General features: G+C 45.1%; 1 pseudogene; it reads right to left on the minus strand.

Annotated features, from left to right (window-relative positions):
* Nucleotides 1-5405: 5405 nt before the first annotated feature.
* LOC112996342 (Ig heavy chain Mem5-like) overlaps nt 5406-26809 on the minus strand; it is a 31067-nt pseudogene continuing 9663 nt past the window's right edge.

The raw sequence follows: 26809 nt of genomic DNA on the forward strand, positions 1-26809 counted from the left end.
CCAAAATAACACAAACAATTGTCCCATACATTCTCGGTTAACAGAAACTAGGCACAACTGCATTAAATGTCAACAAGAATTTAAAATAAATACTACTCTTTCAGGTACTGGGGAAGTGAGACAGCAGTGGGCTAAAGAAGAGCAGGAGAGAACACATACCAGCGTAATTTCAACATCATGGGTCCACTTTGCTGGCAATAAATATCTAAAGCCTCACAGAAGCCCCCAGTCCCTGTAGATCTATCCTTCCCTCCACTTCATTAAGGTGCTCTTCAGTTAACACCATTTGGAAGTTTTCTTAGACATTTAATACTGTTGAACCCTTGTCCTGTTTGGCTAGTTTCATTAACTGTAAGAACAATTTTTGATATTTCTTACTCCCAGTGAACCACAAGAGTTTTTCCTCATTCCTCAGGTAAGCAGGAATAGTTAGATCTGCTACTCCTCTATCCCTTGCATCAAAACATCCAAGCTGCCTAGTTTTGAAACATGAAAACTGAACTTTAGACCTGCTATGCTTTAAAAATAGCATGCCTGGTCGTATTACATTATTGTCTACAGAAGTAATGCTCGACTGCTTGGGGATCCCATCCCAGGCACAGCAGGAATGTTATATAGTTTTAAAATTTTAGAGGCTCTTATTAGTGGTAATTTTCTAGAGTAGGTGATTAGATCTTCACTGGACCTGAAGTGTTCACTTCAGCCAGGGATGTAGTACTGTTTTTATTTGCATCTTTTCTTTACAACATGTATCTTTTTTGTTAAGTGTATGGTACCCGTGTTTCAGATGTCTGTAGTAAGTACTAAAATAAAGTTTTATTATCAGGCTTTTGTGGTTTGTGCTGTGCCCTTTCTTCTGAAATTTCAGTGGAACTCTCAAAATCCAGCTGTCTTATCCAGCAACCATCGAGATCTAGAAATCCACCTATTACAGCCTAGATTTCCCTGAGAGAGAGAGAGAGAGAGAGAGAGAGTGTGTGTGTGTGTGTGTGTGTGTGTGTTTGTTTTGGTTTTTGTCCCCCCACCCTCCCATTGGACTTTCTGCAGGGAAAGAAAAGGCCTCTTTGGCACATTTAAGAGACTTCAGGAAGGCTAAGAATTCTGGCCCCACTGGGTTTGAATGAATTTTAATTATGCGTGCCCTTTGCAGGTGACTCAAGCTCAGAATTGTGGATCATAGCAAAAACAGGGTGTTTATTTTCTACCCACTGATACTGGGAAGAGAACAACAGGAAACACTGTGGTGTGGTTTGATAGACTGTTAACATAGCAGTTTGTCTGGCAGTCAAAAAGACCCCAACATGCACATTCCCCAGCTTTCTCGCACAAGCTGCAAGATGCCGCCTGCTTGAAGCAGGATACTGTGGTTAAAACGCATGACTAAATCACACTGTGCAAGACAAATTCCCCCTTGCTTTTAAAAAACATGCTAACCGCTTCCTGGGGAGGGGGGGGCAGGGGGGGACGCACGACACAAGGTTTTTCAAATCCTGACTGAGGCACTGCTGGCTCTCAAAGAGCCCCCAGAGTGCGTATGGCCAAACCTGTTCTATTAGCCATGGTAAGTTCAGTTCTTCAAACCCTCACTCTATCCAGAAGATGTGACATTTGTATGGACAGTGCTAAGAGAGAATTTTTGTTTTTGTTTTTGTTTTTTTGTCAAGTGCACTACCCTGAAGAAAACTGGAGGATTTTGCGCACTGGTAGCCTTATCGATAAACACAATGAACTTTTTTTGCATTGCACTCTCCCCCATAACATTTCTCAGTTTCATTAGTAAGATGCAGAGTGGGAGCTTGACTTGTGGGCCTCAGGACCACTCAGGGCATGAGTGTTTCCTGAGTAGTCCTTGGCTCATTTGAGAGCATCAGCAGAATAAAAGAAGAAGCATCTACAGGAGTATGATAACCAGAGGCACAGCATTGCCTGATACCACCACGCAAGATAAACCTGATAAAAATCTCAGTCCTTATTTTTCTGAGGCCAGTCGTTATGGGTGCAGGATACAAATGCCTCAGCCAGATAATTAAGGGAGTCATGGCTTGCATGATGCCCGAGGGGTAAAGTGTTTCATACCTCTATGTGCACCACTGGGAATCAGACCAGCGCGGTCCCCTAACAAGAAGTAGTGTTGGTGACTCAGACCTCCACTATCTATGAGTAAACAAAGGCGTTCCTTATTTTGCTTTAATCTGATTTGTATTTTCAGTGGATCCAAGGCACCCAGCAAAAATCCAGGCATTTTCTGCTTTGGGCTCCTGTGGCCCTTATAATTTGACTACTAGATCTCTCTTGCAAGGCCAAGCACCCCAAATCATCTTCTAGGATATCCAAAGTCTAACAAGATTCATTTCATCAAATCAGCTTGGGCTGGGAGAGGGGGGGGGTGGACACTTGTGGTTTCTTGGACACAGGGTTTCCCAGCACCAAGCATCTAAGTTCTGGCAACTGAATTTGAGCCCAGAGTGTACAATGGGGTATGATTACACTGCTGCCTGACATGTCCCTGACATGTCTATTCCCTGAGTTGCTCTTGCGGTTGGTTTCATTTTTTTTTGTCCAAGAACATCAAGAAATTGCCCAAGAAATTGCCAAGAACATCATTTCAACAATCAGGTTGTTTTAACACCCTTTTGTACCTGTCCGTCTTTCTATCTATCTCCCTCAAGAAAACGAGCTGTCAGGAGAGAGCTGCAACTAGAAAGTCTTGCACCGATTGAATAATGGGAGCTCTGGCCAAAAAAGACACACTTCCCATGAGATCCCAGCTTTTGAGTGGGGTGGAATAATCTACTGGAGGTAAGAAATATTAATAGGGTTGCTGGATTTGTAAAAGGGACACATGACAACTTTGCTGGGCAGTGTGAGGACCTGAGAGGAAGGACCCCCAAATAGGTGGAGGTTTCAGGTTTTTGTCACATTCCCATACATTGCTACAGCTTCAGATTTCTACAACTTTTAATTCCAAGTTAACCAGGCAGACATAGAGACAACTGCGTGGATAGAGAAAGAGGGGGAAAGCTTCCATAAAAAATACAGATAGGCAATGCTATCACAGGCCTAGGAAAAGCTGGTGAAAATGACTCCTTGGAAAATGACCCACAAAAGATGTTATTTAATTTAATGCCACAAAGTAGGATTTTATGGGGAATAAGAGAGGCACGTTTTTCCTGTGGTGCACCAGTGCAGTGTAATCACACTCAGAGTTACTACTGGTCTGCTATAGTTTTCTGCTAAGTTCTTATAAAGTTACAAACTCAAAGCTATGAAGAGGAGGGTGAAAAGGGGTGGTGGTGGTAAAGAAAAGGGTGATTCACACATGCATGGCAATTACCTACCATGAGAAGTCCAACATAACAGATATACCAGTGTCTCAGAATGGGTCAAGAGCATAGGAGCTCTCTGGAGTCCAGTGGCGAAAGGCCTACTCCAGCAGCCCCAGGATGTGTAGGAGGAGGTGACAGGTTTATCTTGCGTGGTGGTATCAGGCAATGCTGTGCCTCTGGTTATCATACTCCTGTAGATGCTTCTTCTTTTATTCTGCTGATGCTCTCAAATGAGCCAAGGACTACTCAGGAAACACTCATGCCCTGAGTGGTCCTGAGGCCCACAAGTCAAGCTCCCACTCTGCATCTTACTAATGAAACTGAGAAATGTTATGGGGGAGAGTGCAATGCAAAAAAAGTTCATTGTGTTTATCGATAAGGCTACCAGTGCGCAAAATCCTCCAGTTTTCTTCAGGGTAGTGCACTTGACAAAAAAACAAAAACAAAAACAAAAATTCTCTCTTAGCACTGTCCATACAAATGTCACATCTTCTGGATAGAGTGAGGGTTTGAAGAACTGAACTTACCATGGCTAATAGAACAGGTTTGGCCATACGCACTCTGGGGGCTCTTTGAGAGCCAGCAGTGCCTCAGTCAGGATTTGAAAAACCTTGTGTCGTGCGTCCCCCCCTGCCCCCCCCTCCCCAGGAAGCGGTTAGCATGTTTTTTAAAAGCAAGGGGGAATTTGTCTTGCACAGTGTGATTTAGTCATGCGTTTTAACCACAGTATCCTGCTTCAAGCAGGCGGCATCTTGCAGCTTGTGCGAGAAAGCTGGGGAATGTGCATGTTGGGGTCTTTTTGACTGCCAGACAAACTGCTATGTTAACAGTCTATCAAACCACACCACAGTGTTTCCTGTTGTTCTCTTCCCAGTATCAGTGGGTAGAAAATAAACACCCTGTTTTTGCTATGATCCACAATTCTGAGCTTGAGTCACCTGCAAAGGGCACGCATAATTAAAATTCATTCAAACCCAGTGGGGCCAGAATTCTTAGCCTTCCTGAAGTCTCTTAAATGTGCCAAAGAGGCCTTTTCTTTCCCTGCAGAAAGTCCAATGGGAGGGTGGGGGGACAAAAACCAAAAACAAACACACACACACACACACACACACACACTCTCTCTCTCTCTCTCTCTCTCTCAGGGAAATCTAGGCTGTAATAGGTGGATTTCTAGATCTCGATGGTTGCTGGATAAGACAGCTGGATTTTGAGAGTTCCCACTGAAATTTCAGAAGAAAGGGCACAGCACAAACCACAAAAGCCTGATAATAAAACTTTATTTTAGTACTTACTACAGACATCTGAAACACGGGTACCATACACTTAACAAAAAAGATACATGTTGTAAAGAAAAGATGCAAATAAAAACAGTACTACATCCCTGGCTGAAGTGAACACTTCAGGTCCAGTGAAGATCTAATCACCTACTCTAGAAAATTACCACTAATAAGAGCCTCTAAAATTTTAAAACTATATAACATTCCTGCTGTGCCTGGGATGGGATCCCCAAGCAGTCGAGCATTACTTCTGTAGACAATAATGTAATACGACCAGGCATGCTATTTTTAAAGCATAGCAGGTCTAAAGTTCAGTTTTCATGTTTCAAAACTAGGCAGCTTGGATGTTTTGATGCAAGGGATAGAGGAGTAGCAGATCTAACTATTCCTGCTTACCTGAGGAATGAGGAAAAACTCTTGTGGTTCACTGGGAGTAAGAAATATCAAAAATTGTTCTTACAGTTAATGAAACTAGCCAAACAGGACAAGGGTTCAACAGTATTAAATGTCTAAGAAAACTTCCAAATGGTGTTAACTGAAGAGCACCTTAATGAAGTGGAGGGAAGGATAGATCTACAGGGACTGGGGGCTTCTGTGAGGCTTTAGATATTTATTGCCAGCAAAGTGGACCCATGATGTTGAAATTACGCTGGTATGTGTTCTCTCCTGCTCTTCTTTAGCCCACTGCTGTCTCACTTCCCCAGTACCTGAAAGAGTAGTATTTATTTTAAATTCTTGTTGACATTTAATGCAGTTGTGCCTAGTTTCTGTTAACCGAGAATGTATGGGACAATTGTTTGTGTTATTTTGGGTACATTATCTTAAAAATTCTCCCTCCTCCTTTTGTTTTCCTCTTTTCACATTTTTGAGTTTGGGATCCTCCCTTTGGATCCCTTACCGGTCCTGACTTTTCTCCAGACTTTGTGCCCTGCCACTTGAAACAGCCAGCAGAAGATTTCTGATACAGCCTGAGGTGCTCTGGAGCAGACAGGCACAAAGGCAATTTGGGGCTGTGCCGCCAATGTGTTAGGCACTGCAAACATTGACTTATTCAGTGGAAACATGAACAGCTGAACTGACGTGCTCTTTGTGGGGTTACAGAAGGATACAAAGTCAAACAGTCACTCCCTGCACTTGCCTCTTATGTTCCCAGGGCCTGAACCATGTGTTTCCCTGCCTCAGAAGAGCAACAGCCTGATACTCATGAGCGTATTGAAGGCGATGCTTTTTGCCAGCAGGACTCTCAAACCTAAGACAGCCATGAACAGCATGTTTGCTTTCTCCATTTTGATACCTGCTTTAAAAAGAAGGAAAAGAGGGAAGAGATTGTGGTCTTGGTATTAACAAAACAAGAAAAATCGGCAGGTCATAGACAGACGAGGCAAGCAGGAGCAAAGGAAAAGATAATAGAGGAATGTGGCCAGTGCAGGGAAGAGAGGAGATGTCTGACTGGCTAGGATCTTACTTCCTGTTGCTTATCTCATGGAAAACTGTCATCTATTTAACTAGTTAACCTGAAACAGCAGGTAAGGATTTGCAGTTCTGACGCTTTGGTACCAAAGAAAACACGTTTTCTTGCATTGCTATTGAATCCCCAATGAAGTAACTTAACTCCACTGTTCCTTTTGGCAACTAACCTTTTGAAGAGGTGTCTATAACGCTGCAAGCATCCACTGTTACCAGCTCTTCAGCTTTCTTTTCTGTGATATGATTAAAAAAGACACTATGAAGTATATCTAAGCTATATAAAACAAGAATCACACAAAGTATATGTATGACCCCCTTCCCCAGCAACAGACAAGCAGTATTGGAGAATCAGATGGGCGATCATCACAAACAAAATCCCCTGGGACTATTGAGTTCTGTTTTCTCAGCCTTTTAAAATGATCTTTACCACAGAAAAATTTTTCTCCATTAAAAATGATCCAAAAATAACCAGAAAAGATTTTGGGGAAAAAATCATATTTACTTTTTTACTTTTGTTTTTGTGAAAGCTATTTCAGGCTTTCTTCCTGCAGGCACGTATACTTCTGTGCCTGGAAATGTTTTGCCTTAGACAAGGCTAGACTCACAAATACTGGCCGGGAGCCGGGGGGGGGGGGGGGGGGGGGGGTTGAGTTGAAGAAAACTCCATCTATGTTAGGTGCTTTTTAATATCTCTTGGCACCATCTAATTAAGGACCTGCATACCTTCCTGACTGTTCTCGCTCGTTACTGCTACGTGCTCAAAGGAGACACTTCCTAGCATGAGCAAGAAAACATGTTGGAGGATGTGTCTCCCAGAAACAGGTTGTGTTTGGACTATAACACTGTACCTGCAAGGGTTGTGCTGGCTGCAGTCTTGTTCCCCTTGTGCACAGCCTTGCAGGTCACCTCTGTATCTGGTTCCACCACAACTACCTTCATGGTACTGTACATCCCCTCTGATGTGAGAAGAGGTGCCTTCAGGTCATATACAGTGTCACCCTTGGGTACATCAAGGCTGATGTTCTTAGAGTAGAAGGTCCTTGCCAAACAAGCCGCATTCACTTTGCTGCTGTATTGTTTGCGCTTCCTTGATTTAAGTGCAATGACTTCCAGGGCAGACTCTTCTTGATTCTCTGAAAAAAGAAGCATCATCTGAGGATGACTTTATTTGCTGCTCTCTTTTCTGAGAGCCAGATCACCTACAGGTCAGAGATAGTCCAGTCAGGACTGTTCTCTGACAGCTGAAGGTCTTTCTGTCACTATTTCTTCCTGTTTCCCAAAGAGCAGATCAAGGACAGTCTGCCTAAACAGAGGAGTTTAGTGCTATTCCACGTACCCCATGCATCCTGTCTTACCTCTTGCTACCCCTTCAGAAAGGAATAGGTTTCCTGTAGATCCTTTGGGCATCTCAGACACCACTAGGCACAGACACTTCCAGTGAAACCTATCCCTGCCATTAATGTGGAAAACTAGGAGAAAAACAATCAAAAGAAATCACTGGAATGTTTGTCCCCCGTTTTCTGGTTTTTTTCTAACATGTTCATGTTCATCCTCCATGCTGGAGGTTTGGCTGCTGGAACTCAGGGCTGAGCACTGGCTGGCAAGGTCCTCCCTGCCTTGCCAGCTGTGGGATCCCCCCTGGCTCCTGACCGGGATACACTTCTATTGCATGCAGAAGGGAGTTAATATAGTTCTACAAGCAGTTATACTTCTTTTTCCCCTTAATCTTACAAAGGCACAGAATTGGCTATATATTCCGCTCTCTTACGGTTTTCTGAATGAAAAGTTTATGTGGAATGATCCAAATAATTCCTTAGCTATTCCTCAATTGAATCCTTAGGAGTAGATGCAGTGTAGTGACTCTCAGTGGCTGTTTTCTATGGCTTTTGTGTTTGGGAAATCTCAAGAGGTTCAAGAAATAAGGTATGTCTGTTCTTAGCTGCTTTAAATTCCACTGAACACATTCCATAGCAATACAAAAACAGCACCAAAAGAGACAGGTTGTCAGAAGTCTGGAAATCTGGAAAGTCTGTTCTTGTCTTTGGAAGAACCAACAGTTTCTGAAACCTACTTGTCTGCAGAAGATTTTTCTTTCCCGGGGTTCCTGTAGAACAGGAGTCATGACACAGCAATTGCTAATACAACATGTCTCAAATTCAGAATAACCTTATTTTAAAAAGCATACAAGACAGTTTTTTGTGGGCAACCAGGACCTCATGTGAGGGTTTCTGTGTTCTTCTGAAAAGGCAATGCCGTTACTCAGTCTTGCACCCAGCCACCTAGCTTTTGTTGGCTGATTTTTCTTGAAGGCCCTGGTGTTTATGGCGGAAGACTTCACCTCTGTGGCTGATAACTGCCCAGTTTATACTGGCCTAGATTGAGGTTGGGCTGCTGGAAGCTTGTAGTATCTTCTGCTCTTACATTTGCAGATGATGATATATTAGTAGAGAAGAATGAGCCTTTTTCAAAATGGTAACTTTGGATTTCCCGTTCCCACAGGATAGGGGTGGGATTCATTTGCCCCAAAACAGATGTGGTGGCCTATTAGATGCCGTGCAGGTTTGGAGACAGCTATATGGGGCTGGCAGATGTGAGCCAGCATCTAAGAGAGTCCCATGCCTCTCTGGAGTCTCCTTCTCTGGAGATATCCAAAACCCAGCTGGACGCGATCCTGTGCAACGTGCTCTAGGTGACCCTGCTTGAGCAGCAGGGTAAGACTAGATGATCTCCAGAGGTCCCTTCCAACCTCAACCATTCTGTGATTCTGTGATTCTGTAAATAGGGATGTAAAAAGCCACCGGACAATTGTTTCAGCATCTGGAAGCCAAGGGGAGCACTGAAAGCAGTGTTTGCGTGCATGTGTGTTGGAGGGGAAGGGCTAGTAAGCAGCTGGATGTTTTAGGACAGTAGAAATCAACCCAGCGAACTCACCTGCTGCCCTAACTTTCATGCTCCCACACAAAAGCTTAGGAAGATGGCCCATACTTGTAAAGAGCACCTTCAGAAGAGTGTCATTTCTAAATATAAAGGGTCTTTCTCAGATTTTGCTCACATTTCAAGCAGTTGCTAAGAAAATCTGTACGTCCTCCCTTTCTATAGGGGGGACTATTCTCTCCTGAAACCCTTTGCATCTACATTTTTCCTTTCCACACACCTTAGCACTACAGAGTCAAAATTTCTAACGACAGAAAGCAAACTACTTTAACTGCATCCTAAAGCCGGGCTGAGATGCCATCTTGACTGGGCATAACCAATACAGTGTTAAATTTTGTAGTGCATACTTCCAGGGGGTTTGAAGATCTGTGGAGTAATGATGATGCACACAGCTAGGAAAATAGCCCTGTTCTTCCTGGGAGGCTTTGTTAAGTAGATATGAGCTGAGGACTCAGAATGAACACCTGGTTGGAGCATGCATGCTCCAGAGATGCCAAGAAGCCAAAAAAAATCTCGTTATGCTGCCAAATCACACAATCCCCTTGCCCCACCTCCATCCCCAACTTTTAATACATTTGTAGTAGTAAAAGAAGTGGAACTTACTTGGCTCAACTGAGACGGTGACTCCACTTCCAAATACCAGCTTGTCTGTTTGCACACTGTTTGCACGTAGTCAAATAAAATCCACTTTCCCTATCACACTCTAAAAGTGTATAAAATCAGGGAATGAAATGCCAGATATTTGTCCCAAGGATCCATGCATGGAATGCCATGAAATTTGTGAAAATTCACTTTTTCTTCCAAAACAGGGAGGGAAGCAAACAATAATATTGTAGTGGAGTGATTTCAGATGCCTTGATCAAGGCCAAACTTTTAAGTAACCATTTTCCCTTCTCTTGAGGAAACTCAGTAAGCAATATCCATCCAGAAGAAATGGAAATGGGAAGCGCATGCTGTAGTTCTCTCCTCCAGCACTCTACTTGCTTTCTTCCTCAAAATGCTTTGTTCCTTTTGCAGTCTCAGGTTTTTGTATGAGGCCTTATAGTGTTTATGTCACTGTGCCACTCCCAGGTTCTCAACACTGTGATATACCTACTTACAAAAAGTGCCTCTTCCTTCCCTTTTGCCACACACTATTTCAGATGAGACAGGCAGTCATGTGCCCAATAGAATGCATGAAGAAATGGGGCAGACTTTCAAACAAGGACCGAACAAGACTGGGCAAAAGGGTGGGGGTTTTATCCCCTGGGACCTGCAGGATTGTGATGTGGCTCTGGGAAGGCTCATGGATTTTAGCCCAATGGAAAGCCCAGAGTTGTTCAGTGTTTGAGTGCTAGTCTACAGCACTTAGCAAAACTCTTCTGGGTTGCAGAAGCAGTCTGTTTTTTCACTTTGAATTATTTTTTTGTTGCCCAGCAAGATGGGGACTGGGCTAAACCTGGGCTTTTAAAATTGTTATCTTTCTGGGAGGGCCAGGGCTGAGAGTAATTCGGGGCCTCAGGGAGTCCTAATCCTGCTTTTGGTAACTTGAGAAGGGGAAAGGCTTGCTCTTCATTAGGTAGAGATATATTTGTATAGAGAGAGATGTTCATGTTCATCCCCCATACTGGAGGTTTGGCTGCTGGAACTCAGGGCTGAGCTGTGGGATGCCCCCTGGTTCCTGGCTCCCCATCCCTTAGAAAGCAGCCAGCCCTCACTGCTCCCTGACAGTTCAAACACTTCCATTCAGTGCTTTCTGTCCTCCCAACCTATGTTGCACACACTACAAATCATTTCCACTCACTCTGGAGACACTGATAAAAACAACAGGAATAGTGTTTGGCTCAACAGATAGCCCTGGGTCTGTTCCAGAAGGAATGATCTCCATTTTTTTCCAGCATGACTCACTGTGACAGATCGTCGGGAAGAGCAAATTGGTACAGGTCAATTGCACGCAACAGAACTTTTTTTTTCTTTTTCCTTTTTTTTTCTTTGCAAGGCCCCAGCACTGTCAACTGAGTCTCACTGCTTTGCACTACCTGAAAATCCAGCCATGGATTCCAACTGTTGATTCTCGGGGTAGGGGGGCCGAGGGGATATATTACTATTGCACGCAGAAGGCAGTTGATATAGTTATACACAGTCATACTTCTCACTGATCCCACTGCCCCCAGCAAGGAAGCAGGGCAGATCGGGGAGGGGACAGCCACGTGAATCCCCCAGCCCCGGGCACTGGACACCTCTGCGGGGACAGGGACGAGTTGAGGCCAGGCCAGGCAGTCGATCCCCCAGCTGGGGTCTGGATCAGGCCTGGTGAGGGTAACCGGCATCAGAAACAGCCCCGCAACGGCCAGGTAGGGCCCACAGCCAGGCTGGGGAAGGGCTGTGGTGGAGCTGGAGAATGGCACTGCATGAATGTGGAGAATGGAGAATCTGGAGAACGGCACATCACAGGGAGAGGGACTGACAGCCCCAGGCTGAGCTGAATGGGGTCTGGGGTCCTGGGCCCTGGGCAGGGGTGTGTGAGGGACCAACAGAGGCTGTTCAGGGCCGGTATAGCTCGTTTGTGCCCTCAGGGCTCTGAAAGCCTGGATACCAGGAGCTGATCTGGGACCAAAGGTGCCGCTCTTGTACATACTGTGTTGAGTCCAGGGGAAAAGCCCTTGGCTCATTTGAGAATTGTATCCAGAGGGCAAGGATATCTGGAGTTTTGCTGAGACCTTCAGTCCTTGGAGCTGTACAATCACAAGTGGTTCTCATTCTGTAGACTGACCTACACAATTGAGTAAATGGGACAACTAGCTACTATTCAAAAACATTTAGGACCAATTTAAGTGCCTAAAGCTCACCCCTCCAGAGAGGGAGAGAGAGAGAAGGGAGATCTGGGATGGAAATCAGTCTTTCCTTGCTGTAAAACAGAGGTGCCCATTTGACACCTTTTGACATACCTGTCCTTGAACAGCTGGCAGTCAGTACTTCCCCGGAATGCTGGAGATTCAGCTTTTAAGTCGCCCTTGTGCCTGAGGGAAGATCCAAACCAGCCACTCCAAAGTCAGGGCAGAGGCACCCAGCCATGGGGCTAAAGACATGATGTGTGCATGCTTGCCTTGGAGATAGAGGCCAGCAACATGCAGAGGGCTGTGGCTCCCGAGCTGAAGCAGGCTCATCCCTACAGGTCCAACATAGGTAGCACTTGCAGTGAACTGCGGCACGTGAACTGATGGAGACACACCCTTCACCAAGCCTTTCCTGCAGCTGTTCCACTTTACAGGTAGCGATTAAATACTCAGTCAGAAAGGGAAAGAGGAGAACTGCACAGTGGTTAGGCACTTGCTGGCAACATGGCTGTGCTTCTACAGCACGCACGTTGGTGAGATTGGAGTTGAATGTGGTTCTCATAAAAATCACCTGAGGCAGGCAGAACTGGAGACACCCCCTCTGAAACTGTTTCAGGATGAAAATTCTGAAAAGGCTGTCTGCATAAACCCCTTATTTTCCACAAAGTTTGAGCTGATGGCTCAAGAACTGTCAAATGCCACCTCACAGAGCAGGAATAACCCTGTGCCCTGTGGGTCAGGAGCTTCATTCTAAGATAATGACAAAATCAACAGTAAAGGATCCCCCCGCCCTGAAAAATACCTGTCCAACCTTTCGATGAATGGTTTCAAATACGAATGTGTTTCTGAGATCCAAGCACAGCCTGGCTGATTTTCTTCCCAGGCTAGGCATGGTACACTCTAGGGTGTCCTGCCCGGCCTGGATGGTCTGCTAGGGAACTCAACAATTCCCCCGATCGTGCAGCTCATACTGCTTGATTAACTCTCTCGCATGCAGTCCTGATAACTGTACCCACACAACTTTGTTGATAAAGCAAATGGGATTTGACCCTCATCTGGTGTCCATAAGCTTGGGAGGACCCCAGTCAGCCTTGTAAAACCACTGCTGATTCAGAAGCACAGGTCTTGTGCTTATTGCTGCAGAACCTGCTGCTGCTTGGTATTAGCATTCCAGCTATCTGTATTACTGGTGTTTTTTTGCTTAGCAAGTTACTCCACAAGATCTGCTACTGACCTACCATATTGCGGTTTTGCACTTAAAATGTGAGTAAGCCTCATATCCCCTGAGTCGCAAGCCAAGATCCACTGCAGACAAGAGTCCCCCTAGCAGTTCCTGGAAAGACCTTTAGTGGACTGTCAGTGTGGGCTGCAAGGTGACATACTACTTTCCCTTTTCTGCACCTTAGTGCCACCTGCACCTAAAGAGTTGTGTGGAATGTAATATGTGGGGGAAGACAAACTTTGTGTGAATGCATTCCTCTTGTGTGTGCTGGACAATAAAGCAACTGCCACTTCAGTGATTATCCAGGAAGCAGAGGTGTGGTGGCTAGAGGTTATCTGACTGTCGCTGAAGATGAGGTAAAAGACAGCCTTGCAATGCAAGGGTGTAAACACAGCCACGTGATACAGGCAAATTACCTTTAATTGAAACATTAACCATTTTAATTTAATTTAATTGAAACATTAACCAAGCATTTGCACTGAGGTAAGTGTATGAGCACTTCCCCTCACAGAGAGGGTTTAAACAGAACAGTCCTCAAAATCAATATGCAATGGCTCTGAGGTAGTATCTCTATGCTAACCCCATGTTAACAGCCTTATAGAGAAGGAAGGAAAAGGGGAAAAAAAAAAAAAAAAAAAAAGACCTGGGTACAGAAACAGGTGCAGGTGGTGTACCAAGGAAATATGACTCATTGTGGCTCTGTAACTGCTCTCAAGCTGGAGTAGGGTGCAAAGGAAGGGAAGTTTCTCAATGTCCTGGTAGAAGAGAAACTTGACACTTGCAGGAAGATGATAATGCAGGTATGAGGTAGTATAGGACTGACCTGCCCAAGTGCAAGGAACAGCCCGGGGAAGGGTACAAAACTGTTAGTTTCATCATCTAACAAAGTGATACTGAAGGCTGGCACTGAAGGTTACAAAACAAAACAAAACAAAAAAACCAAAAAAAGTGGGGGCAAGGGGTCGGGAAGACCTCCAGCTGCTGACCATGGCATAAAGAGGCCTGAGAATCCCACAGCTGGAAGTGGCCCAAGAGGCACACCAGCCCTTCCCCCTTCCCTGGAGACATTGGTTTGCTGGCCCTTTCCAGGGCCTAAAGCTCTAAGGCTTTCTTACAGTCTTGTAGCAGAGACTCTGCAGCCCCTGTCTCCAATAGCAATCTGTAGTCCATGAAGGGCCTTTAAAATGAATGCATTCAGTTAGGTTTCCTATGATGGTGGGAGGAGTTGGTGTTCTCCGTGTCAGAAGCTCAGAAAATGCTCCTTGAAATGGTCTGTGAGGAGGAAATGAATGGGAAGAAACTGCAGCTTTTAAGGCCAAAGACAAAGGCATCTGTGATCAAAAGTACCAGGCCATGGAGAAGAATACTGACCACATGGTTGAAGGGGAAATTAATGCTTGGTTTCTAAAGTCTTTGAGCTGGAGAAGAAACAGCTATGGAAAAGGGAGGAGGGGAGGAGAACTTCAAAGGTGGATGGAGGTAGTGGCTAGAGAGGGACGGTTTGTTGCAAGCTGGGAAGAAGGGAGAGGAGTTCATTTCAAGAATGGTCCTCAGTGGCAGAATGTGGGTGATGGTCCGTGTAGCTGGTAGGGGAAAATTGGAGCTGCCTTTCAACCACGTGGTGTGTTACGCTTCTGGCTTCCAGGAGCTTCCAGGCGTTACATTTGAGATAGTCAACTGAATGTTGTGGAGAGAGTAATGTCCCAAGTGTAATTGAATGAGCTACTTTATCTGTCTAAAACACCTTGGGAAGAGACAAATTTCTCCCTAGAAGCACCTGTTTCTCTCTAATGGATTCAGAGGGGACACAATGAGTAGCTCAGATGGAAACTACAGCAAAACCCCACCTGCTGAACTTGAGCTGACAGTTGGATCTTCCAAATCAAATGGCTGGCAAGACAACCCAACATCCACATTTGTGTGCAAGGAAAACTGGCCTGGCATAGATAAATCGTCCTATTGCTTCAATCATGGTCAGCATCAAATTTGTTCCCGGGATTGCGGTTGTCTGTGGGAAGAAGAGGTTGTGAGGAAGTGGACCATGCTGCACCTTTAGACTCTTCCAGGAGTCAGTTTGTGTAGGGTGGTTCAGTTCCTTTCAACCACTGTGATATCTAGTCCACACAGTGATGAACAGTCATACAAAAACATTTGAGTCTTCATTTCAGTGCCAGGTGACACCCCTCTTTCATGTCTTTTGAGAGCTGCTGGATTTTGTCTTTCTCTTCCTCTCTGCTCTTTCACTGCTGAATAAGGAAACCACAGAGTAGTTGCCAGAAATTGAAAATAGCATGGCTTTTCTGGCAGATGATGTAATAATACTCCTGTCTTGTTAAAACTTGTCCATACCTCGTGACAATGCATGTGGATCAATTTGCATTGTCCGAGCCCTTTTCTCTTCAAGGACTGGATTCCAGATTTATTCTTCATAAACTTGTAGAGAATTGAGCTGGGATTTTTTTAACAATGTCTGGGGACCAGCTGTCCCAAACACACTGTCAGTTTAATTTTGTCTTGCATTCATCAGGACTTTTCTGGACCTCAAATTATTTATATTTCAAGTATTTTCATGCCATATCAAAATGAGTCTGTGATACATTATTTCTTCAGAGGTTACTTTTGCGTGGTGTAATTGCCCCTTGTTCGTGTGGATGTGTTATTTTTTTTCTTGGAGGGGAGAGGAGGGGCACAGAATCACCACATCACAGAATAGTATTGGTTGGAAGGGACCTCTGGAGATCATCTAGTCCAACCCCTCTGCTCAAAGCAGGGTCAACTAGAGCGGGTTGCTCAGGACCTCATCCAGTCAGGTTTTGAATATGTCCAAGGATGAAGTCTCCACAACCTCTCTCGGCAACCTATCCCAGCATTTGACGACCCTGACTGTGAAAAGGTTTTTTGCCTTTGTTTAAGTTGAATTTCTTGTATTTCAAATCGTGCCCATTGCTTCTTGTCCTGTCACTGGGTACCACTGAGAAGAATCTGGCTCCAGCTTCTTTGCTCCCCTCCGTCAGGTATTTATACACATTGATAAGACTGCCCCCGAGCCTTCTCTTCTCCAGGTTAAACACTCCCCATTCTCTCAGCCTCTCCTCATATGACAGGTGCTTGAATCCCTTAATCACCCTTGCTGCCCTTCCCTGGACTTGCCTCAGTATGTCCATGTCTCTCTTTTCCTGGGGAGCCCAGAACTGAATACAGCACTCCAGATGTGGCCTCAGCAGTGCTGTGCAAGGGGGAAGGATTACCTCCCTTGACCTGCTGGCAAAGTTCTTCCCGATGCAGTCCAGAATGCTGTTGACCTTCTTTGCCGCAAAGGCACATTGCTGGTTCGTGTTATACTTGTTGTCCACCAGGACTCCAGGCCCTTCTCTGCAAAGCTGCATTCCAATCAGTCAGCTCCCAGCCCGTCCTGGTGCATGGTGTTATTCCTTCTCACATGCAGGACTTTGCATTTCATTTTGCTGAACTTCATGAGGTTCCTGTTGGCCCATTTCTCCAACCTGTCGAGGTCCCTGTGAGTAGCAGCACAACCATCTCGTGTGTCAGTCACTCCTCCCAGTTTTGTGTTGTCTGCAAACTTACTGAGGATGTGCTTTGTCCTACCACCCAGGTCATAATGAAATTGTTTCATTTTGTATTTGTACTGTACTGGTCCCGGTAGCAAACCCTGGAACACACCGCTAGTGACTGGCCTCCAGTTTAGCCATGCTGAAATCAAGTTAGAATAACATCCACTGCTCTCTTTTCATCCACCAAGCCAGTTGTCTCATTGTAGAGGGCTATCAGGTTAGTTACGCGCAATTTCCCCTTCCGAAACCCTTACTGACTGCTCCTGATCCCCTTCTTGTCTTTTAAATATTTGGAAATGGTTTCCAGGATTATTTGCTCCATCAGCTTCCTAGAGATCAAGGTGAGGCTGACTGGCCTGTAGTTCCCAGCATCCTGTTTCCTTCCCTTCTTGAAGATAGGAGTAACATTTGCTTTCTTCAAGTCCTCAGGAACCTCCCCTGATCACTATGATTTTTCAAAGATAATTGAGAGTGGCCTCACAATGACATTGGGCAACTCCCTCGGCACTCGAGGGTGCAGCTCATAAGGTCCCGCGGACTTGTGTATGTCCAGTTAGTTTTAATGTTGCCTAACCTGATCCTTGTCCACCAAGAAGGACCTTGATCTTCCTTGCTCCAGACTTCCCCGCTGGTCTTAGGTGCCTGCAACTCCTAAAGGCATATCTTACTAGTAAAGACTGCAGTGAAGAAGGCAGTGACTACTTCAGTCTTTTCCATGTCCTTTGTCACCAGGTCCCCATTCCCATTCAGCAGAGGGCCCACATTTTCTCTAGGCTTCTTTTTGCTGCTGATGTACCTGTAGAAGTCTTTCTTGCTGTCCTTCACAAGCCTCACAAGATTGAACTCCAGGTGGGCTTCAGCTTTCCTAACCTCATCCCTGTGTGCTCGGACAGTGTCTCTATACTCTTCTCAGGTCACCTGACCCTGCTTTCACTTGTACACTTCCTTTTTATCTTTGAGTTTAGTCAGGAGCTCCATGTCCATCCACGCAGGCCTCCTGACACCTTTGCTTGGCTTCCTGTATGTTCAGGTGAACTCTTTTTGAGCTTGGAGAAGGTGATCCTTGAAAATCCACCAGCTCTTTTGGAACCCTCTCCTCTCCAGAACCATCTCTTATGGCGCAGTGGGCAGAAGTTTCAGGGTTTTGGTAGCAGGGGACTTCAGGGATGCCCTGTGTGGGAGGTCATGAACCAGCCACAGCTGGTTCCAGCCATCTCTGAAGCAGATGAAAACAACACACTGCTTCCAAAATTTCAACCAGCCAAAGGGGCATATGGCACCTTTGCTCAAATATATTTAAGAAAGGGCAGTAGCTGCTGGGGGCACGAGACACAGGAGGAGATGTGGGAGGAGATGCAAAAAGAAGACACGTGGAAGGGAACATTGTTAGGGAGAGGATTGGAGATGCACTCTTGGAGGGAGGCACTCCATGCCAGAGGAGACATGCCTCTGAAGGGACTGCAGCCCTTGGATATGTCATGCTAAAGCAGGAACACCCCTGAAGGATGAGGATCACATGGAGGAACCTGCGCTGCAGCAGGAACATCTCTGAGGGGACTGCAGCTTGTGGAGGAACTCATGGCAGAGCAGGGGCAGCCCCAAAGAGACTATGGCCCATAGGGGAACCTACACCAGAGCAGACGAGCAGTAAAATGCAAAGAGCAACAGAGGAAGCGTGAGAAACAAGGAGCAGCAGAAAGAAACCATTTTGCACTCACTAAAGAAATTGAGAGGGACTGAGTATTATGTGCGGCGAAAACTAGGAGAAAAGAGACAAGACTGACGTTGAGCCTGGGGAAGAGGGAAGAAAGGTGTTTCCCTAAGTGTTTGCTTAATTGTCTATGTCTTCATGTCTCAATACCTGATTCAGTAATTAAAATTTATGTTAACTGGCAATAAATTAGAAGAAGTGAAATTTCACGTGTCGAGACTGTTTTACATGTGACACATGGGATTCTTTCAAGCAGATTCTTCTCCTGCAGTCCAGGGTTGTGATCTTGTTATTCGCCTTGTTCCCTCCTCTCAGGATCCTGCACTCCACTATCTCATGGTCACTGCAGCCAAGGCTGCTCTAGTTGTTCTGGTTACAGTACTTGATTTTTGATATTTCCTGTTTTGTATAGGTTACTGCCAGTCTCACGAGGTTTTTCCTCAACTTTTCTGCTTTAATTAAGCCCTTTTCATGTTTGTCTTTTTTGTTTCTTTGTTTTTGTTCTTTGTTTACTTTCTCTAATCTAGTATGCCTTATTATTTAACCACATGGCTAGTTGCACTTCATATTATCTTATTTCTAATTTCTTTTTTATTTTGTTTGTCTGGGGAATATTGCTTGCTAAGGTTGACAAGCCGGCTTTTCATTTGATCTTTACAAATTTATCTGATAACTTCAGGTAAGACTTACAGAAGACTGCAGGGCACTTCGTGAATCCCAAAACCCAGTCCTGACTTACTGGAGAAAAAAGCAATATTTCATCTTGTTCATAACTGTATGTGATTCTGTACTGTGTTACTTGATCTGATTATTAATATTACCATGGTTACCATGTACAGTGCCAGTGTACACTTCCAGCTGCTGTTCCCTTTGCTATTCCCTTTAAGGAGTCCTTCTCTTTCTTGTCTCACCCCTCCCCAGGAAAGTATTTAAGGCGGTTGATGTAATACCAGCCTCCAGGTTCTTGAAGTGAGCATTACTTTCCCAATGAGAGAAAGAGTGATGTTCCCACGGGTTTCCCTCCTGTCCCTTGCCTTCATTCTGGATTCCTCCCAGCGCAGGGAGAACTCACAGCATCTGTCATCGCATGTCTGAGACTCCATCAGTTTCCCTTTGCCTACACCAGGTCTTCAGGAACACTCTGGTATTCAGAGTCCTCCCACAAACCACGAGCCTGTTTCTTCTTTCCTCTTTTACTCTGAGTCCTTTCGTCTGTGCTTTTCCTGTATATATCCAGCTGCACTCCTAAAAATGTTGGGAGGCACATAAGAATTGCTAGTAAGCTGCTAGGGATAATGGTTAGATTATGTGCCTTCCACTGATCGGTACTGAAGACCTCTCCTTGAGTTGTTTTTCACAGGGTGAAAGAGGGAAAGGCAGGGATGAAAGGGGAGGGAAGGGGTAAGGAGGGGAGAGGACTTTCCCTCTAGGAAGAGTGGACTCGGAGGAGATATAGTAGATGGCTTGTTTGTTCATGGTTGCTTGACTACCACCAGCCCTCACAGGAAAGGGTCATCTGCCTCTTTCCAGGAAAAAAAAACACCTGACTGCTGGCATAGTTCTTCGTCCCCAGGCAGTCTTCACTCTTACTTTTTACTTCTTTCATATTTATGTAGCAAGCTAATCTGACCCCAAAGTAAAATGCTTCAGGCTCACATTTCCTCCTGAGTACCTGTGTGATTGGGAAGGAATCTCAGGGGTTTGTGAACATGCACACAAGCGGGGATATATTCTGAAATTTAGGGGCATATGCAGAGGCACTCACCCCAAAATCTACATGCAGAAAGGCACGCTGACCCTCCCAGAATACACAGATGTGCATAGAGTCACAGGGAGCCAGAGCTAACAATATAGACCAGAGACTTTTAGTCATTTTGAGAAGCAAAAACTGTTCTCTAGTTCAGCTTCTGATATGATGGACTTTCTGAAATGGTGTATGCGGAGAAAGGAAGTGGAGGCTGACTTACTGGGGCTGCCTATGCAACCTGTGGGACTCCCTGAAGAACATGAAGTATCCCTGCATCCATTTCAAGGAAAGCCAAACTTGCCTGAGAAGCCTGGGAAGAAACTGGTTGTGCACTCAGCTGTCAAAACCTCTGATAACATTTCAGTCCCCTGTCCTGATCCGATATCAGGGGGGTTTCGTTATGATCCCAAGTACGAGATTAAGACGCTAAAACCAGTCAAATATCGTACAACCTTTTAAATTTATTTTCCACGGAGTGGGGAGAAAAGGTGGGGAAAGGCAAAGGGGAGGAGAGAGAGAAAAAGAGAGAGAGAGAGAGAGAGAGAGAGAGAGAGAGAGAGAGAGGGATATCACCACCCGTGGATCCAGCGGTGTCCTGTTGGTCCTCTTCACCCTGGGTGTAAATTTTAGTGAAGCACGTGCAGTAATTACAACTCGAGCAGGGTCTGACCCTAGGTTCCCGCTGAAAAGTTCGGAGCCAAATCAAGGCAAATTAAATAAATAAATTGTAATGACACGCGTGCAGTAGTTACAGCTCGAGTTGGGTGGCTCCGAAGAGGGACCCCGAACAAAGAAATCCTTGGGCAATTATACTTTCCAATCTTAAGCTCTCCACCCTTCATGCAGTAGTTTGGACCAATAGTAATATTTAGGTCTGGGGTCTCCTGCTCCTTATTGGGTCCCTAGGTAGGTTGTTTACTGTTGTGGTTTCTGCTGACAGATGCGTTCTCATTCTTCGGGTCTTGCCCTTATCTCTCAAAGCCCTGACAATTTATTACTTCCCCAGCAGTGACGGTAGGTGTTATTTTCCAAGGTCCAGACAAAGGGAATATGATCTGGACCCCGAGATAGCCCAGACTCCCCAATCAGCATTGTTTCCGCAGCAAGAGGAGGCCCTGCTCCCCAGGGTCCCAGTGCCCAAGCAGGCCTCACTTCAATGCCTTGACATCCTTCCTCCCGGAGTGTGAAGCATGGGAATGCAAACTGCTGGTAACCCCCTTGTCTTTCCTGCCTGCACCAGCTCTGGGGCCCTTTCTCACTGAACTAGGGAGTGCGGCCTAAGGCTTCAGCAAATTTAGCTACTCATGCTAAGCAAGCTTTATAGAAGTTGTGCTAAGCAGCAGTAATTTGCAGTCCAGGTCCCAAAGTCTCTGCCCGATCGTGCCCTGGTTCAGCGCAGGCTTGGTGTGTCCTGAATGGTTGCAGGGAGACCATTTCAGGGGTCGCAGCAGTTCAGTCCTGTTCCCGCCGGCAACAGATGGCTTGTTCGGGGTTATGGTTTGCTTGCACCATATGTACCAAGAAATGTTTAAGGCAAAAGTTCACTCATCTGTCCGCCACATCCCCTCACCCTTCTTTGCCCTGCTCTTCCCAGCAGCCACTGTGCTGTTTTCTAACTTCCTGTTGCTACAGAAATATATAGCTGTGCCTGCAGCTGTTGGAGAGAGCAGTTCCACAGAGAGTGCTGTGTTGGACTCTCACGAAAGCATATAGCAAAGGTAGGTTCCAGGTCTTTCGCAGAGGTGTGTTGCAGCCAATGCCAAGCTCAGCTGCTGTCAGTGGTGGGTGTGCCAGAGACATGGGTGGCTGACTTCGAGATCTTCTCTATCACAGAGACCTTCCTCTGCCCGTGAGAAAGGCTATCTGGAAATGAGAGAGCCTAAAGTGAATAGTTGATAAAGTACCAAGGAATCGTTTTATCTGTCGTACTCCCTTCCTGGACTCTTTTATTTGGGACACGTAGAATATTGGTGTTGCAAACATACATGCTCATAATCTCTTGCTCCCATTAAATTCTGAACATGAGGGAAAAAAAATGCTTATCCTCCCCCCAAATTCCAGCCTATTAAAAAAAAAAATCCACACGCACATTCTTGCATATCAGAGAGTGAGCAAGGGGAAAATACTGACAGATTTTTTTTCACTCAGATCCCATCCAAAGTATGGCCAGAACAATGCCCCAGAAGCTCAGAAAAATGTTCAAAGCTGACTTTTCTAGTCCTGCAGGGTAGGTGCTGATTTAAAATATGAACAGATCTAATTCTGGCGAAAGGCAGCTTTTTGTCCTTCTTTAATCATCTTTTATGACAACACAAATTTGGCACAGCTCCATGCCCCCAGGTCCAAATAGTAGTGAGGCTGAGCATGTATTCCCAGTAGACACACAGATAAACTCCTGTATACAATAAACATATACACGCAGTTGGTCACACAGAACAACGCAGACAGAAACACTCAGCACATGAACACAGACAGTACCAACAGTCTCCTCTGGTTCCCCTCTGGCTGATGAAGATGAAGGTCTGTTAGTGGGAAATATATGCATATATGGAGGGTGTATCCCTCCAGTAGCAGGTCTTAAACACATAGTCCATCCAGTAGCTGACCTTTGGGTCCCCAGTCTCCCTAGTTTCTGGCACGTGGACATTTGAGCCCCTAAGGCCCGCAGCCCAACTCCAGCTGCGGGTACAAACACTGTGGGTCCCCTGGTAGCTGGCCTTAGATGCACAATCCATCCAGTAGATGGACCTGGATCATTGCTATGTCCAGTTGCCTCCACATGGACATACACACACATATGCAGACAGGTCTCTCAATCAGTACCCAGGCCCCATGGTCCCTCCGGCAGTTGGTCTGGACCTACTGGTCCCTCTGATAGCCAACTCCCAGTTGCCTCACTCCCAGAAACACACACACATACCTGGTTCCCAAACCACCTAACCTACTTGCTGGTTAGTCTGGCTCAATATTTGCTAGCAATCACACACTGACATGTGTACCCTCACTCGCTCCAGTTGCTGGCACCCCAGACACAAAGGCTCCTGTAACTCATGGTCCCACTCCATTTGCTGGCACTTGGTTTCACTCACTCTGATCTCTCCAGGAGCTTGCACCACAGACACATAGGTCCCTGTGACCCGTGGTCCCACTCTGGTTGCTGGCATTTAGAGCTCCATACACACACATGCACATGGAATAGGGAGCCCCTCACTCAGGAAAATAGTTAGAAATTGAGTTTAATGAAGGACAGACTGCTCTGATCAGGTGCAGGGCATGGCCAGACAAATATACTGATGAGCAATCTGTTTACATGCAATTGGCCCCTTTTATCTCTTTTCCCCTCTATTTGCCCAGGTTTCTTCTTCCCCAGTCACCTTCATTCCTCCCTTTCCCAACTTTTGGTTCCTCCCCTAAACTTCCCATAATAAATCTTGTGCAATCCCAAGGTGCTCTTTCCCTGCATCCTGTAATGTGTCCCATACCCCAGGCAGTAACCCCCATCACTCTTTAAGGCATTCTGAAGAGCTGCTCCTGTGGACCTATCGTGATGGGTACCCCCCCCCGTCCATGAGACAGATGGCTGTCCTGTGACAGCCCTTGGGTGGGGGTGCTGGGGCTCCTTTCTTTGACTGTGTTACTGGGGCTGCCCTCACCTGCCATTGTGCCTCTGTGGTCCTTTGTGTTTGTGGAGAAGAGCCCTTTACGGCCAGATCCCTCTCCTGTGATAGGCCTGGGAGAAGCTGTGTCAGAGTAATATTCAGGTTCCTCCACCTGCCCTTGTTCCTCTGTGCTGCTTTGGGTGTGTGGAGATGACCTCTTTGTCACATAACCTAACACAAACTCATAGTTTACTGATCTCATGGTGGCCTATAGAAACGACTTTTTCAGTGTAAATATGAGCAGATCTTAATTCCCCATGTTTGCCGTAAGTTTTAATATTGGAACTTACAGATGCATTTGCAAGTGGATTAAAGATGGTGCAGAATGTATGAAAAAGAAGCCCTTATAGGACTTAACTGCACTGCTCAGTTTTTTTATGTTGTAATTATGGTATGTGATTGATTGCTTTTCTGCAAATACAGAGAGGCAGGTGCTGTTGTAGTTTAGGCTAGTACAGGTTAAATGCACACATTAACTGCTACACAATAACTGGCTTCTTGTAAGGAAGTTTGAATATTTATTGCCTCTGTGAAAGAATGATTAATAATGAAAAGAATACCACAAAATTACAGAAAAGCCATTGCCTTTGCTTCCCCTTTCCTTGCATACAAGAGTGGTGGTTGTCAGTGGTCTGGAGCAGAAGGATGTTAAGCATGGTGATTCCGACTACCTAAAACGTAGTTATAGAGAAGATGGAGGTACTCTTTTCACAGGGGTGCATAGTGACAGGTCAAGAGGCACCTGGCACAAATTGCCTCAGGGCAAATTCCATTTGGATATTAAAAAAACAAATCTTTACCATGAGAATAATTGAACATTGGAATTCATTGCCCAGAGAAGTGGTAGAATCTCCTTTGCTGGAAATATTCAAGACTATGCTTGACAGGGCCCTGGATAACCTAATCTAAGGCCCTGCCCAAAGCTGACCCCAAAACCTCTGCTTGCTTTTCAAGACTGATGCTGTTACTTCTGCTCTCCAAAACTGGGATGAAAAATGGAAGCAGAGAAGGGACCACCAGTCCCCTATGCCCTTAGCCAAAACACTTTTTTTTGGTTAGGTATTCCTGCCCTACCGCAAGGATCCTTCTACTGCATATATTTCTTTCTTCCTTTCCCTAATGTCTGCAACTTCAACAGCAAAACAAATGCAGGCCTGGGCTTTCTGCCAGAATGGGCTCTGGTTATGTGGAAACCTTCCCCCTTTCTGGTGTTAATCTTCTCTGCATCTCTGTCTTGGTGTTGCTGGCATAGAGGTAGGTAGAGGTGATTACAGGTGTGAGGGGGCACATCTCCAGTGAGATCTGCTTCTTGAAGATGTCTCTGGAGACTGCAGTCCAGTTTTGGAAAGATAGTTGTAGTCCTTTCATGCACCTGAAAAGTTCCACCCCAGATTTTTTCATGAATTCTGCTTGTGCCCCCCAAAACTACCAGCTGAGATGGACTCTCTGTAGACAGTTATGAGAAAGAGGTTGTGCTGGGACTCTAGGCCTCAAAACTAGTTAAGACCTCTGATGGGAACCAGGAGAGTGATGAAAACAATTCAAGGACAAAGATATGGTGTGGGCACAAGATGGGTTTTATTGTTTCTCTGGTATGCAAGCTGTCTGCACACAAGAGGAGAAACTGCTTATGCTTATTATAATTAGGTAGGAGAATCAAGACTAAAGTAAGATAATTCTATCCAAAAAGTGAATAATGTAAATGAAATGCAACCAGTATGAACCATATGGTCAGAAGGGAGTCTTGGGATACAAGGCTGCCTTAATCTAGATAACTGTATCAGTAATACCATATCGGGCCAAAATTGCCTATGTATCAGTGCTGGAAATACCAAATTTGGGTACAAACCTAACAGAATTGGGACTAATGAGAAATAAGTAATTAGGAGAAGGCTGTTTATTTGGGAAGTGTCTGGGCAGAGGAAAGGAGGTGCAAGGGTGGCAAAAAGGAAGGTTCAGGTAAAGAAAAGGTAGGGAATAAGGAATAACATTTGGTCAAGAACAAAGAAGGGGGGGAATCTTGCAAGAGTAGGAGTGTGAATGCCTACAGGCAATGGTAAAACTGAACTGAAGACCCAAGATCCCCGGCACACTGAGGGAAACCCCCCTGGACAACCCACTGGACTCTCCAGCAGGTCTATTTCCAAAAGACTTAGTGTGGGAGGGTGCAGTAAAAAGCGAGAAACTTCTAAATAGAGATGGACATGCACCTTAATATTAAGTGGAAGAGGAAAGACAATAGAATTGCAACTTCATAGTTCTTATGTGTGTGATTTATAAGATTTCTTCATGCTAATGCAATTCTGTATCATTACTAATACTAACATTAAGCAATAGAATTGTAACCGAATATTACTTGCACTGATACAATTGAGTCTACTACTACTACTAATAGTGGTGTGTTTATTAGCCTGCTGAGGTGTTATAAGTTTCTTAGGAGTGTGTTGCTTATTCAGTACAGGCATACCTTGGAGATATTGTGGGTTTGGTTCCAGACCACCACAATAAAGCAAATATTGCAATAAAGTGAGTCACACGAATGTTTTGGTTTCTCAGGACATATAAAAGTTATGTTTACACTATGCTGTAGTCTATTAAGTGTGCAATAGCATTATGTCTAAAAAAACAATGTACATAACAATTAAGAAATACTTTATTGTTAAAAAATGCTAACCATCTTTTTTGCTGATGGACGGTCTTGCCTCAACGTTGATGGCTGCTGACTGATCAGGGTGGTGGTTGCTGAAGGCTGGGGTGGATGTGGCAATTTCTTAAAATAAGACAACAATGAAGTTTGCTGCATAGATTGACTCTTCCTTTCACGAAGGATTTCTCTGTAGCATGCGATGCTGTTTAATAGCATTTTACTCACAATAGAACTTCTTTCAAAATTGGAGTCAGTCCTCTCAAACCCTGTTGCTGCTTTATCAACTAAGTTTATGTAATATTCTAAATCCTTTGTTGCCATTTCAATGATGTTCACAGCATCTTCACCAGGAATAGATTCCATCTCAAGAAACCACTTTCTTTGCTCATCCGTAAGAAGCAACTCCTTATCCACTAAAGTTCTATCATGAG

This window comes from Dromaius novaehollandiae, chromosome 6 (assembly GCF_036370855.1).
Source record: "Dromaius novaehollandiae isolate bDroNov1 chromosome 6, bDroNov1.hap1, whole genome shotgun sequence".
Lineage (NCBI taxonomy): Eukaryota > Metazoa > Chordata > Aves > Casuariiformes > Dromaiidae > Dromaius > Dromaius novaehollandiae.